The sequence below is a fragment of the Ambystoma mexicanum genome, chromosome 9, assembly GCF_040938575.1.
Source record: "Ambystoma mexicanum isolate Mex_15411 chromosome 9, UKY_AmexF1_1, whole genome shotgun sequence".
NCBI classification, from domain to species: Eukaryota; Metazoa; Chordata; class Amphibia; order Caudata; family Ambystomatidae; genus Ambystoma; species Ambystoma mexicanum.
In genome coordinates, this window is record NC_090931.1 from 105,256,901 (window position 1) to 105,268,411 (window position 11,511).

General features: G+C 46.0%; 2 long non-coding RNA genes across 2 annotated transcripts; one reads left to right on the top strand and one right to left on the bottom strand.

Annotated features, from left to right (window-relative positions):
• Positions 1–523: 523 nt before the first annotated feature.
• LOC138489590 (uncharacterized) lies at positions 524–2,235 on the bottom strand. Its single transcript, XR_011274823.1, has 3 exons — positions 2,122–2,235; positions 1,566–1,670; positions 524–985 (listed from the first exon to the last, which is right to left on the bottom strand). It is a non-coding gene; the product is annotated as an uncharacterized lncRNA (long non-coding RNA).
• Positions 2,236–3,688: 1,453 nt separating this feature from the next.
• LOC138489591 (uncharacterized) lies at positions 3,689–5,400 on the top strand. Its single transcript, XR_011274824.1, has 3 exons — positions 3,689–3,802; positions 4,254–4,358; positions 4,939–5,400. It is a non-coding gene; the product is annotated as an uncharacterized lncRNA (long non-coding RNA).
• The last annotated feature ends 6,111 nt before the right edge of the window (positions 5,401–11,511 follow it).

Below are 11,511 nucleotides of genomic sequence, written 5' to 3' on the forward strand. Positions count from 1 at the left end.
CAGTCAACTGTCACAACCATACAAGCCTGTGATTGGTCACCTGGAAGTGTTACATTGTGTGCATCCCTACCTACCCAAACACCACCAATGCTGTGTCATCAAAAGACATACATCTATGCTGATAAATTCATTACCCCCTTGCTAAATACAACATGAGAACAGCGCCATGTCACCCAACCCCTCGCCAGCTCCACCGCCAAACACACCAAGGCATGTCATGCAATGTGAAAGCAAACAAAGCAATGCACAAGACCTGACACAAGTGTCACAAAGTACACTGTCCCTAATGGAAACTGCCCACACACAATATGCTCCCAGCAATGTATAACTAACAGCACACATTACCAAATACTTACCACCAACACAATGCTGCAACACACCATGGAAAAATGCATAAACATGACAGTACTAAGTTCAAGTAGTGGTAGTTTTACAAACACTGAAAAGAGCAGGGTAACTCTAGCCTCTGGACCAGAGTATTATAATAACATCAAGAAACAGAAAAGATATGTCCAGAGCAAAATATATTTAGAAAAAATGTATCCAAATTTATTAAAGGTGATACAAAAATTGAAAACTAGTGAATAAATCACTCAAAATTATTATACACTGATCATTTTAACATAACAGAACAGCAGCAACAATATGCCGAAAATCGGCTAAAACTTCATCACTCATACTCAACATACATAGTACATACATACACACACAACTCATCATACCGTGGCATACATCCAAAGTACTAAAAACACAGAAAACATGCTAAGAACCAATGGGGAAGAGGAATTCATAACTAGTCCCCATAATAACACTCATTATTGCGGTGTTTACAAACAATAGAAATAATTCACAACCAATCTATTGTCAGGGTGGATAGGAAGAACAAATGCAAAGATCACATCCCTGTAGAATTTTTCTCTCGACCGGTTTCGACGTGTAGTGGTGGTTAACTGAACGTCTTCCTCAGGAGGTGGGTGTTACCATTCTGAAAAACAAGTACGCAAAAGCGACTATAAGCTACTACATGAAAAAGTCTTTGCCGACTGCCTGTAACATACAATTAAAGAAGGAGAAAAAGGACTGCTGCTAGCAGCCTAAGTTATTAAAAACAATTAAGAACCGTGTATACCATAGTGAAAATAAGCATATACGGCCCCCGCTACAACAGCTGTGTAAACCAGAACAAGAGGGTAAGTGACTCCCAAAAGAGAACCGTGCAAGATGAAAGGGAACCTTCAAGACCATGGTGGATCGGCAGCAAGACCATGGTGGATCGGCAATAATAATATATATCTAAATACCAAAAAAGCCTGACCAATGGCAATGTCTGTATCTAAAAAGAACTAGTAGTGGACTAACCTGATGAAGACCTAGCTGCTGCAAAAATCTATGCAGTGTAGTGTGGCCAGTCACGCGAGACAATTCAGCACTAAAACATAACCTGAAACCAGAAACAAGACCAGAATGCACTAGGTCAGATAAATAAAAAAATAAAAAAATAATAAAAAGCCTAGGTTCAAAGTGGAGTGCCTATGACTAAGGCAAAAATAATAATAATAGCTCACCTGGAGGGAGCCCCATGCAGTTTAAGATGATCCAGCGCTGCATGTATTTGAAAAGTGAAGAGGCAGCGCAACTTAGCCTGAGCCTTCAACGCCGTCTGTAAATGACTACAAAAGTGGCAAAAGAGCTTCATTAAAATGGCAAGCAGTGACCCACGGCTTACCAGAGTACAAGGGCACTGCATGAAATGCCTCTAAAAGTTCTCCAATAAAATGGGAGGAAGCTTACAGACAACCACACCGTTCTGGGGGATCCAAAAGGTGTTTAAATGTAAATGCACGAAAAGCCCAATAAATCAAATGGAGCTACGAGCACAATTGAAATGAGAAGGTAAACTTAAGGGCAAATGGCAGCTGTCTAAGATGAACGGTGCTATGTTTAAATATAAACACACGAAGTGCCAAATAAATCAATTGGAGCAGCTCGCACAATTGAAATGTAATAGTGAGCTCAAAGGCAACAAACAGTAGTCTAAAGGGCGACGCTGCAAAGTTAATTATGCAGAGGACTAAAGCTGAAAAGCTATTAACATTGCAGGAAGGCTGGCCACACGCTTACCTGCAAAACGGTTGCTGTATAATGGAATTGTCCAGCAACGAGGGAGAACAGATGGTAATCTCTTTGTTTAAAACTAGTTGTAAATTCGAAACGCTACGCATGCGTGTAGGGACCTGCAAGGAGTGGCTGGCTACAGCCAATAATAAACAAAAGCCTTTTTAAAGGCAAAATTAGAGACTGACTGCGCATGTCAGCAAGTGCTGCCAGTAAAGACATTCCACGAGCAGAACAAAGCGCAAATAATGCAGCCCAAATTAAAAGGAAATGATGATGAAAAACGCCGCTGCTGATAGAAAAAATAATACTAAATAAATACTAGAAAAGGATGAACATCAGACTAAAAAGCAGCGTAAATAAATTTTGGGCTGCCATCACCACACCAAGTGAATTCTGGGAGTTGTAGTCCAATTTAGGCCAGAACCATATAACAGGCCCCATATCTCTAAGCAATTCTGGAGCTACTATACAATGACTAAAAGAGTGTTTTTAGACCAGAGATAGGCAAGAAAGATGGTAAAAAAGCTTTGGCTGAAAAGGCGATAATCTAATGTAAAAGATGTTAAATTGTGTCAATTAAACTAAATAGCTAAACAGTCATAATAGCCATAGAGGGCAAATAGAGAAATGCAGAACAAGCTTGCTAGCGACTATTGAAGTCCCACGACTCCAATGTGTTAAGGCCTTTGTGGAGTGTTTTTAAATTAAACATCCACATTTGTTCTTTGTAGGACAATTTATTAGCCAGTTGTATTGTGTTATTAGCAAAACATTTTTCCAAACAAAACCAGATTAAAGAGTCTGGGTTGTGTCCCATTTCTACGCAATGAATCACTAGTGGAGCCGAGAGGTTGCGTGTTCTAATTTTAGACCGGTGCTCATTGATACGTAGATGGACTTCCCTAGAGGTTTTTCCTACATACAAAAGCTGACACGGGCACTGGATAGCATAAATAACATTCTTACTTTTGCACGATGTTTAATTTAAAAACACTCCACAAAGGCCTTAACACATTGGAGTCGTGGGACTTCAATAGTCGCTAGCAAGCTTGTTCTGCATTTCTCTATTTGCCCTCTATGGCTATTATGACTGTTTAGCTATTTAGTTTAATTGACACAATTTAACATCTTTTACATTAGATTATCGCCTTTTCAGCCAAAGCTTTTTTACCATCTTTCTTGCCTATCTCTGGTCTAAAAACACTCTTTTAGTCATTGTATAGTAGCTCCAGAATTGCTTAGAGATATGGGGCCTGTTATATGGTTCTGGCCTAAATTGGACTACAACTCCCAGAATTCACTTGGTGTGGTGATGGCAGCCCAAAATTTATTTACGCTGCTTTTTAGTCTGATGTTCATCCTTTTCTAGTATTTATTTAGTATTATTTTTTCTATCAGCAGCGGCGTTTTTCATCATCATTTCCTTTTAATTTGGGCTGCATTATTTGCGCTTTGTTCTGCTCGTGGAATGTCTTTACTGGCAGCACTTGCTGACATGCGCAGTCAGTCTCTAATTTTGCCTTTAAAAAGGCTTTTGTTTATTATTGGCTGTAGCCAGCCACTCCTTGCAGGTCCCTACACGCATGCGTAGCGTTTCGAATTTACAACTAGTTTTAAACAAAGAGATTACCATCTGTTCTCCCTCGTTGCTGGACAATTCCATTATACAGCAACCGTTTTGCAGGTAAGCGTGTGGCCAGCCTTCCTGCAATGTTAATAGCTTTTCAGCTTTAGTCCTCTGCATAATTAACTTTGCAGCGTCGCCCTTTAGACTACTGTTTGTTGCCTTTGAGCTCACTATTACATTTCAATTGTGCGAGCTGCTCCAATTGATTTATTTGGCACTTCGTGTGTTTATATTTAAACATAGCACCGTTCATCTTAGACAGCTGCCATTTGCCCTTAAGTTTACCTTCTCATTTCAATTGTGCTCGTAGCTCCATTTGATTTATTGGGCTTTTCGTGCATTTACATTTAAACACCTTTTGGATCCCCCAGAACGGTGTGGTTGTCTGTAAGCTTCCTCCCATTTTATTGGAGAACTTTTAGAGGCATTTCATGCAGTGCCCTTGTACTCTGGTAAGCCGTGGGTCACTGCTTGCCATTTTAATGAAGCTCTTTTGCCACTTTTGTAGTCATTTACAGACGGCGTTGAAGGCTCAGGCTAAGTTGCGCTGCCTCTTCACTTTTCAAATACATGCAGCGCTGGATCATCTTAAACTGCATGGGGCTCCCTCCAGGTGAGCTATTATTATTATTTTTGCCTTAGTCATAGGCACTCCACTTTGAACCTAGGCTTTTTATTATTTTTTTATTTTTTTATTTATCTGACCTAGTGCATTCTGGTCTTGTTTCTGGTTTCAGGTTATGTTTTAGTGCTGAATTGTCTCGCGTGACTGGCCACACTACACTGCATAGATTTTTGCAGCAGCTAGGTCTTCATCAGGTTAGTCCACTACTAGTTCTTTTTAGATACAGACATTGCCATTGGTCAGGCTTTTTTGGTATTTAGATATATATTATTATTGCCGATCCACCATGGTCTTGCTGCCGATCCACCATGGTCTTGAAGGTTCCCTTTCATCTTGCACGGTTCTCTTTTGGGAGTCACTTACCCTCTTGTTCTGGTTTACACAGCTGTTGTAGCGGGGGCCGTATATGCTTATTTTCACTATGGTATACACGGTTCTTAATTGTTTTTAATAACTTAGGCTGCTAGCAGCAGTCCTTTTTCTCCTTCTTTAATTGTATGTTACAGGCAGTCGGCAAAGACTTTTTCATGTAGTAGCTTATAGTCGCTTTTGCGTACTTGTTTTTCAGAATGGTAACACCCACCTCCTGAGGAAGACGTTCAGTTAACCACCACTACACGTCGAAACCGGTCGAGAGAAAAATTCTACAGGGATGTGATCTTTGCATTTGTTCTTCCTATCCACCCTGACAATAGATTGGTTGTGAATTATTTCTATTGTTTGTAAACACCGCAATAATGAGTGTTATTATGGGGACTAGTTATGAATTCCTCTTCCCCATTGGTTCTTAGCATGTTTTCTGTGTTTTTAGTACTTTGGATGTATGCCACGGTATGATGAGTTGTGTGTGTATGTATGTACTATGTATGTTGAGTATGAGTGATGAAGTTTTAGCCGATTTTCGGCATATTGTTGCTGCTGTTCTGTTATGTTAAAATGATCAGTGTATAATAATTTTGAGTGATTTATTCACTAGTTTTCAATTTTTGTATCACCTTTAATAAATTTGGATACATTTTTTCTAAATATATTTTGCTCTGGACATATCTTTTCTGTTTCTTGGTGGTAGTTTTACAACCTGAATACGCCAGCACATCGACCCCTTCCAACTGTAGAGTGTTGCTGACACGCAAATGTCTCAGTGTACTGCATACAACATGAACTGCATCTGCAAAGTAGACGGCCTTGTGAAGACATGAGGAAGGAACCTGCAAATTAGGAGGAAGACATGGATGCACAAGCACATATCAATACACCATGCAGTGTACAATACAACAACAATATCCACTAGGGATGTCTACACAGTATGGACTACAGACTGCCCACACAGCTCATGGGAGCCCAACGTCACTATGTAATTCACTATCACTTGGTCAACCCTTTGCAAGCCCATGGAAACGGGAAGCAGGAGGGGTGTGTGTCTCACGAACCCAAGCATCTAACCCAAACTCAAGACAAGCATGCATGAGCCCAGCCGGAATACAGTGGATGCCCACGGGAGCCACACAAGGCAACACACTGTAAAAATAAAAATAAAAAATCAAAAATGGCCATGTGGGGGCCAGGGGATGTGGGGGAGGCCACCCAGGAGGTTCGAGGACAGGGTGCACACCAACACCCACCTGCGTGGATGTTATGTTGCGAGAAAAAAAAAATACCTCCTTGGGCTCATGGCCTGCACGGCTATGCCATTGTGGGAGAACTGCTGTCGCTCTGCTCATCCTCTGCTGCTGCATCAGGAGGTGGTGGCAATATGGGAGGCAGCCCACGCAAAGTCCTGGTATGGTCCTCCATGGCAGCAAGCATGCGGGTCTGGAAGGTCTGATTCTGGAGGATTAAAGTGCAGAGATCCCCATGCAGCACATCACGGGTGGCCTGCATTTCTGCACGCATGGCCTCTCGTGATGCCCGGATCTCCTCACGTGTTGCATGCAGCTCAGCTGAGAGAAAACATGTGAGCTGCTCCAGCTGCTGTTCTGCCCTTAAATTACTGGAAGCCTCGAGTTCAACCAGAGTCTGCCTTAAGTTATGTAGTTCTACCCTCAGGGCTTTCCTGTGGCCTTGGGACTCTATTGATATGGATTCGCGCAGAGTCTCCAGTGCCGCCCGTCGGTCCCTGTTGAATGCCAACATGTCTTCCCTGTGTGATTGGCAAATGGAGTCTGTTGCCTGCTGTTGTTGCTCCATCTGCCTTTCAGGGGGGATAATGGAAGTGGCCACCCTCTCCATTGCCTGAGCCATCATTTCTACTGATGCTGCCTGTTGGGTTGCCATACCATACATGGAGTTTTCCCATACAGTATTGCCTGGTGGCACACGGCCACCGCGTCGACGGGCACCACACCTGTTTGGGGCAAGGCGATCTGCACCTTGCTGTTCTGGCAGTGCCTGAGGCTGCAGGACAGCATTCCCCCTCTGATCTGCTGGCCCAGGAACAGGATCAGATGCTGTGGAGTGTGACCCTGCATCCGTAATCACCAAAGGTGGACCTACCAACAATGACATCCCCATAGAGGGTTCTACCCCTGGTGCAGGTGGGTTGGGCAGAACAGAATCCCTGCCAGAAACACTTACCTGTGACTGCACATAAGTCTCATCATCCGATTCAGCACCTGAATAGAGGTCTGGGGAGGTGCACCCAGAGACATCTCTGGACAGTATGGTCTGCAGTAACATTGGGCTTTCACCCACCACCACACCACGTCCTCCGCTGGTGCCCGATCGTGCCTGAGATTCCTCCTGGGTCTGCACCATCTCCTCAACCTCAACAGCATCAAGTGCGTCATCACCTGCAAAAACATGAAAGACAACAAATGGAAACAGGCATGAGCACCATAGCACACACATAGGCCGTGACAAGCCAAAGATCCAGTACATGATTTACACATGTCCCACATGACTATAACCCTCCCATGCATGCACTGTCAAAGAGTTGGAAGTGGAGTCAAAAAGGCAGACACTGGGGAGAGCAAGATGGAAAAGCAACACATTTGCATTATGTTGGGTAGCACTGGCATCACACATCAGGCTGTGAGTGGCATGTCCAATACACATACATGACACATGCCACCACACAGATGTCACGTAGCATAGCCACGTTAAATTACAAAACTACAGAAATATGTCAGTGAATGAGTACTGTCACACATCCATGTCACATCGACATGAGGCAAAGATTGGTTTATAGTCATTTGGTCAAAAACAAAAATGTCGAAAGTCAAAATGTAGAAAATAAAATGTCAAAAAAAACAAAGTCGAATTTCTTTTTCAATACATTTTTTTCGAAATGGGGAGGTTCCTCCCCAACCCCCCTTTTTTTGACTTACCGAACCCAAAAAATACATATAAATAAAAAAGAATACATTCGACTTTTTTTTTCGATATTTATTTTTCGACATTTTTGTCATTCGACTTTTTTTTCCGACATTTTGACTGACCACCGCGAAGATTAATGCAGAATAGTGTTGCTAAATATGCATGTGCCACACACTGAAACACATCCAGGGTCCAATAATACAGTCATTGTAGGCTGATCAATGGTTGGTCACTTTAACATTACAGGAAACATCTGTCATGTTCCACATGCAAACAGGCCCTAATAAAAAATGTCTGCAGCTCAATACTCCATCGGCCTGAATGGTGTAATCATTTACATAACCAGGTAAAAATAGTGGCCCAGTGTGGGCTGTAAACAATGACCGAAGCATATCACATATGTTGCAATAGGGCAGAAAAATGCGTAGTAAAAAAGGGAGAGTGGAAACAATCAGCCTGAATGAACACTTACAAAATCTGAACAATGTAGTTGCAAGATGACAGTTCAAGGTAAAGTGCACTAATGTGTGCCTCATTGGCAACTGTGGGCAGAAGGGATACAGTCATACCCAGATCCAAGGCACGTGAATGTATGGGAGGAAGCAAATGGGTGACCCATAACACTCAGGAGTACACACCCTCACCTGGCACTCAATCAGAACCCGTCACCCAAACAACATACACATGGATTACACACACACGCATGGGCACTCACCGGACACTGCATCGTAATCAGGTAGATCTCCCACACCTTGGATCTGTTCCTCTGTGACGAAGGTCCCAGCAACAGACTCATGTTCAGTGAGGTCGTTGTCCTCTTGTGGAGACCCACTGCCAGTCACCAGAGTAGAGGCATGATTTGAGGCCAGCTTGTTCTTTGCTCTGTGTTTCAGGTCATTCCACCGCTTCTAGCAATCATCAGCTGTGCGCCTCACAAATCCAAGGGCACTTATGCTGTCTGCGATGGTCTGCCAGTGTGCCCTACGTTGACCAGGTGTGGTCTTGCACCCTGCAGTCACCAACATTTGGCGGCTATGTGCCGACACATAGCTCACAAGTGCATCAAGTTCGGGGTCATTAAAGCTAGGCTTCCTTGACGTGCCGGACTGTGTAGCCGTGTCTGGGGTCTCAGCCTGTAGTGCCAGGGCACCCTTCTTCCTCTTCTTCAAAGATGGACCAGAGCCTGAGGGGCTTGCGCCGCTCTGGTCAGTAGGGGCAGAAGCGCAGGTGGACTGGGTACTGGGAGTGTGCGAATGCACAATGACCATAGGTCTTGGTGCAGGAATTGGCTGAAGTGTGATGTTGGCAGGGGCAACGTCAGTTTGATGGACCAGGACCGACACTGTCCCCGCTGGGAGACTCAGAGCTGGGTTGGATAGAGCTGCAGCTGCCCCTGCAGCCTCCCAACCCTGCCTACTTGGGGCAGCAGATGACATCGCTGCCCCATATCCACATGGCCTGGTGACACCAACTTGCACCGGCACACGTGGCTTAGACTTGCTGACCTGGAAGTCAGCCTGGGAGTCATCCTGTGCCGGCTCAGGTGCCACAATGGGCTGGTCCAACAAGGGCTGAGCTGGAATGGTGTCAGCCACGTTTCCCTCAACCATGGGGGGGAGCATGGGTGTCCTGATTGGTCCTCCACACATGGGGGTCTAGGGGCACCCTGCAAATCCTGGCCACGTCCCCTACCACGCCCACCACGCCCACCTTTTGGAGGTCGGCCACCTTTATCTCCCTTACCGCTTGGTCACCTCCCAACCATGGCACTGATGTTGTTGTGCGTATGGGAGTTGCAGTAAACAATTGTCCTGGGCAATTGGGGGTGAAAGGGGTAGGGTACTAGATGGAATTCGTACCCTAGTGCTCTAGCAAAGCTGTCTGTGACCCCTGGGGGAAGATGACAGGTCACGCAACGCACAGGCACCCCAAAAACAAAAAGTAACGTGCACGCAACCCCTCGTAGACCACGTGCGTGGAAAAATGAACCCGCACTACGCTTTGGCACCCAGAAACACAAAAACAAGCGTATGCGTGTTACACGCAGCCTACAATGACCTCTTGAGGGGTACGCAACACAGGGGGCAAGCACAGTTGGTAAATGCGTGCGCGACTCACCGTCTGCCTGGAAAAAGAACGTGAAAAAAACACGCGTGTGCGCGTAGGCAACACCCCCGCCAAAAAAAAGAACTGTACCCTGTCTGAGGAGACAGGACAAAAGAAGAAGTGAACGCTGTTTGAGGAAACAGGCCCAAAAAAAATAAAGAACGCTGTCAGAGGTAACAGGGAGTACGAACTTGAAACGCTGTGAAGTAATCGCGTGTGAACCCACAAGAAGACAAGAATTCACCCACTCGCTCTCCACGAAAAGCACGTACAAGGGAATGGGGTCCTACACGTGCCTTTTAAAGCAGCCCACACATACAGCGTCACTTACGCGTGTACGCGCTAAGGCCCTTTCCTCCAATTACATGAACTGACACTCGGACGTGCAGTTTTTGGACGTGTACGATGAGCATGCACCCGTGTTGATGGAAACGCCCGCGCGTCTCACGTCACTTACGCGCGTAGGCCCTTTCCTCGGATTACACGCATCCACACGCGGATGTGCAGTTTTTTCACGTGCGCTGAACCACTATGCCCACGTCACGAGGGAAACACCCGCACGAGTCACGTCACAGAAGCACTTACGCGCTAAGGGCCTTTGGTCCAATGAAACCGCGTACGTGTGCTGATGCGCTTATGCGCAATGGGCCTTTCCTCGAATTACACGCTGACGTGCAAGATTTTCACGTGCCAAATCACTCCGTATCAAGCTGGCCACGCAACAACACACGGAAGACCACGCTCCTGCCCAGAAGGCCGAATTACTGCCCCCCAGATCCCCGAGCACGCTCCCAACTGCCATCTGCTGCTGCCTGCTGCCCACGTGCCCTGCTATTTGCTGCCTGCACGTCAGCCAGGGGTGCAGTTGCTGTGACCACCCCTACTGGAACCGGAGACTCCCGACTGGGATACCATCGCTCCACAGCCCAGCCCTAGGACCCAGTTGCCCACCCACTCCTGCCTCTGGGGTTGCCATGTTGGGCACAACACAATCTGGCACCACTGGCAACCCCCAGCCAGATAGGCAGAGGGCCACCAGCTTCAGTGCCAGGGAAGTTGATGTCCTGGTGGAGTAAGTCCTGGGGCAGTATGATGCCCTCTTTGGAAGTTCGTGCGCCGACAATGAAGGACAGACCAGGATCTGGATGGACATCGTGACTGCCATCAACGCGGAGGGGGTGGCAGTCCGCGACTTACAACATGTAAAGAAGCGCTGGGAGGACTTCAGGTCCAGGACCCTCAACAAGGCCCGGCGCCTCTTGAAGGCAGCGGATGCCAAGGTACGCCGTGGCCACCTGTCCGACCACCAAATGAGGGTCCTGGAACACATATGCCCAGCGCTCCACGTCCAGATCCTTGAGAGGCAGACCCATCTGGAGTCGAGCGGTAAGTGTACATGCATACTGATTGGACGCTGTGCGTGTGGTGGTGTGCCAGTAGTCTGCAGGTTGAACATGTGTTTTCATAGGGCCATGTAGGGATGTGTATGAACAGGGGCGTGAGGCTGCCACATGTGAGTTCTCTTAGGTGTGAGACACATCGATGGTGTATGTGTTGGTAAGCATGCTGTATAAATGCAGGTGTGGGAGCACACATGTTTGAATTTCTGTGTATGTACGTTGGCATGGTTGTGGTGTCACACATGGATGGTGGTTCCTGCTGCATGTATCTGCACTGTGTACATGTGCATGTGTGTGTATTTGACAAGTGTGCAACTGTG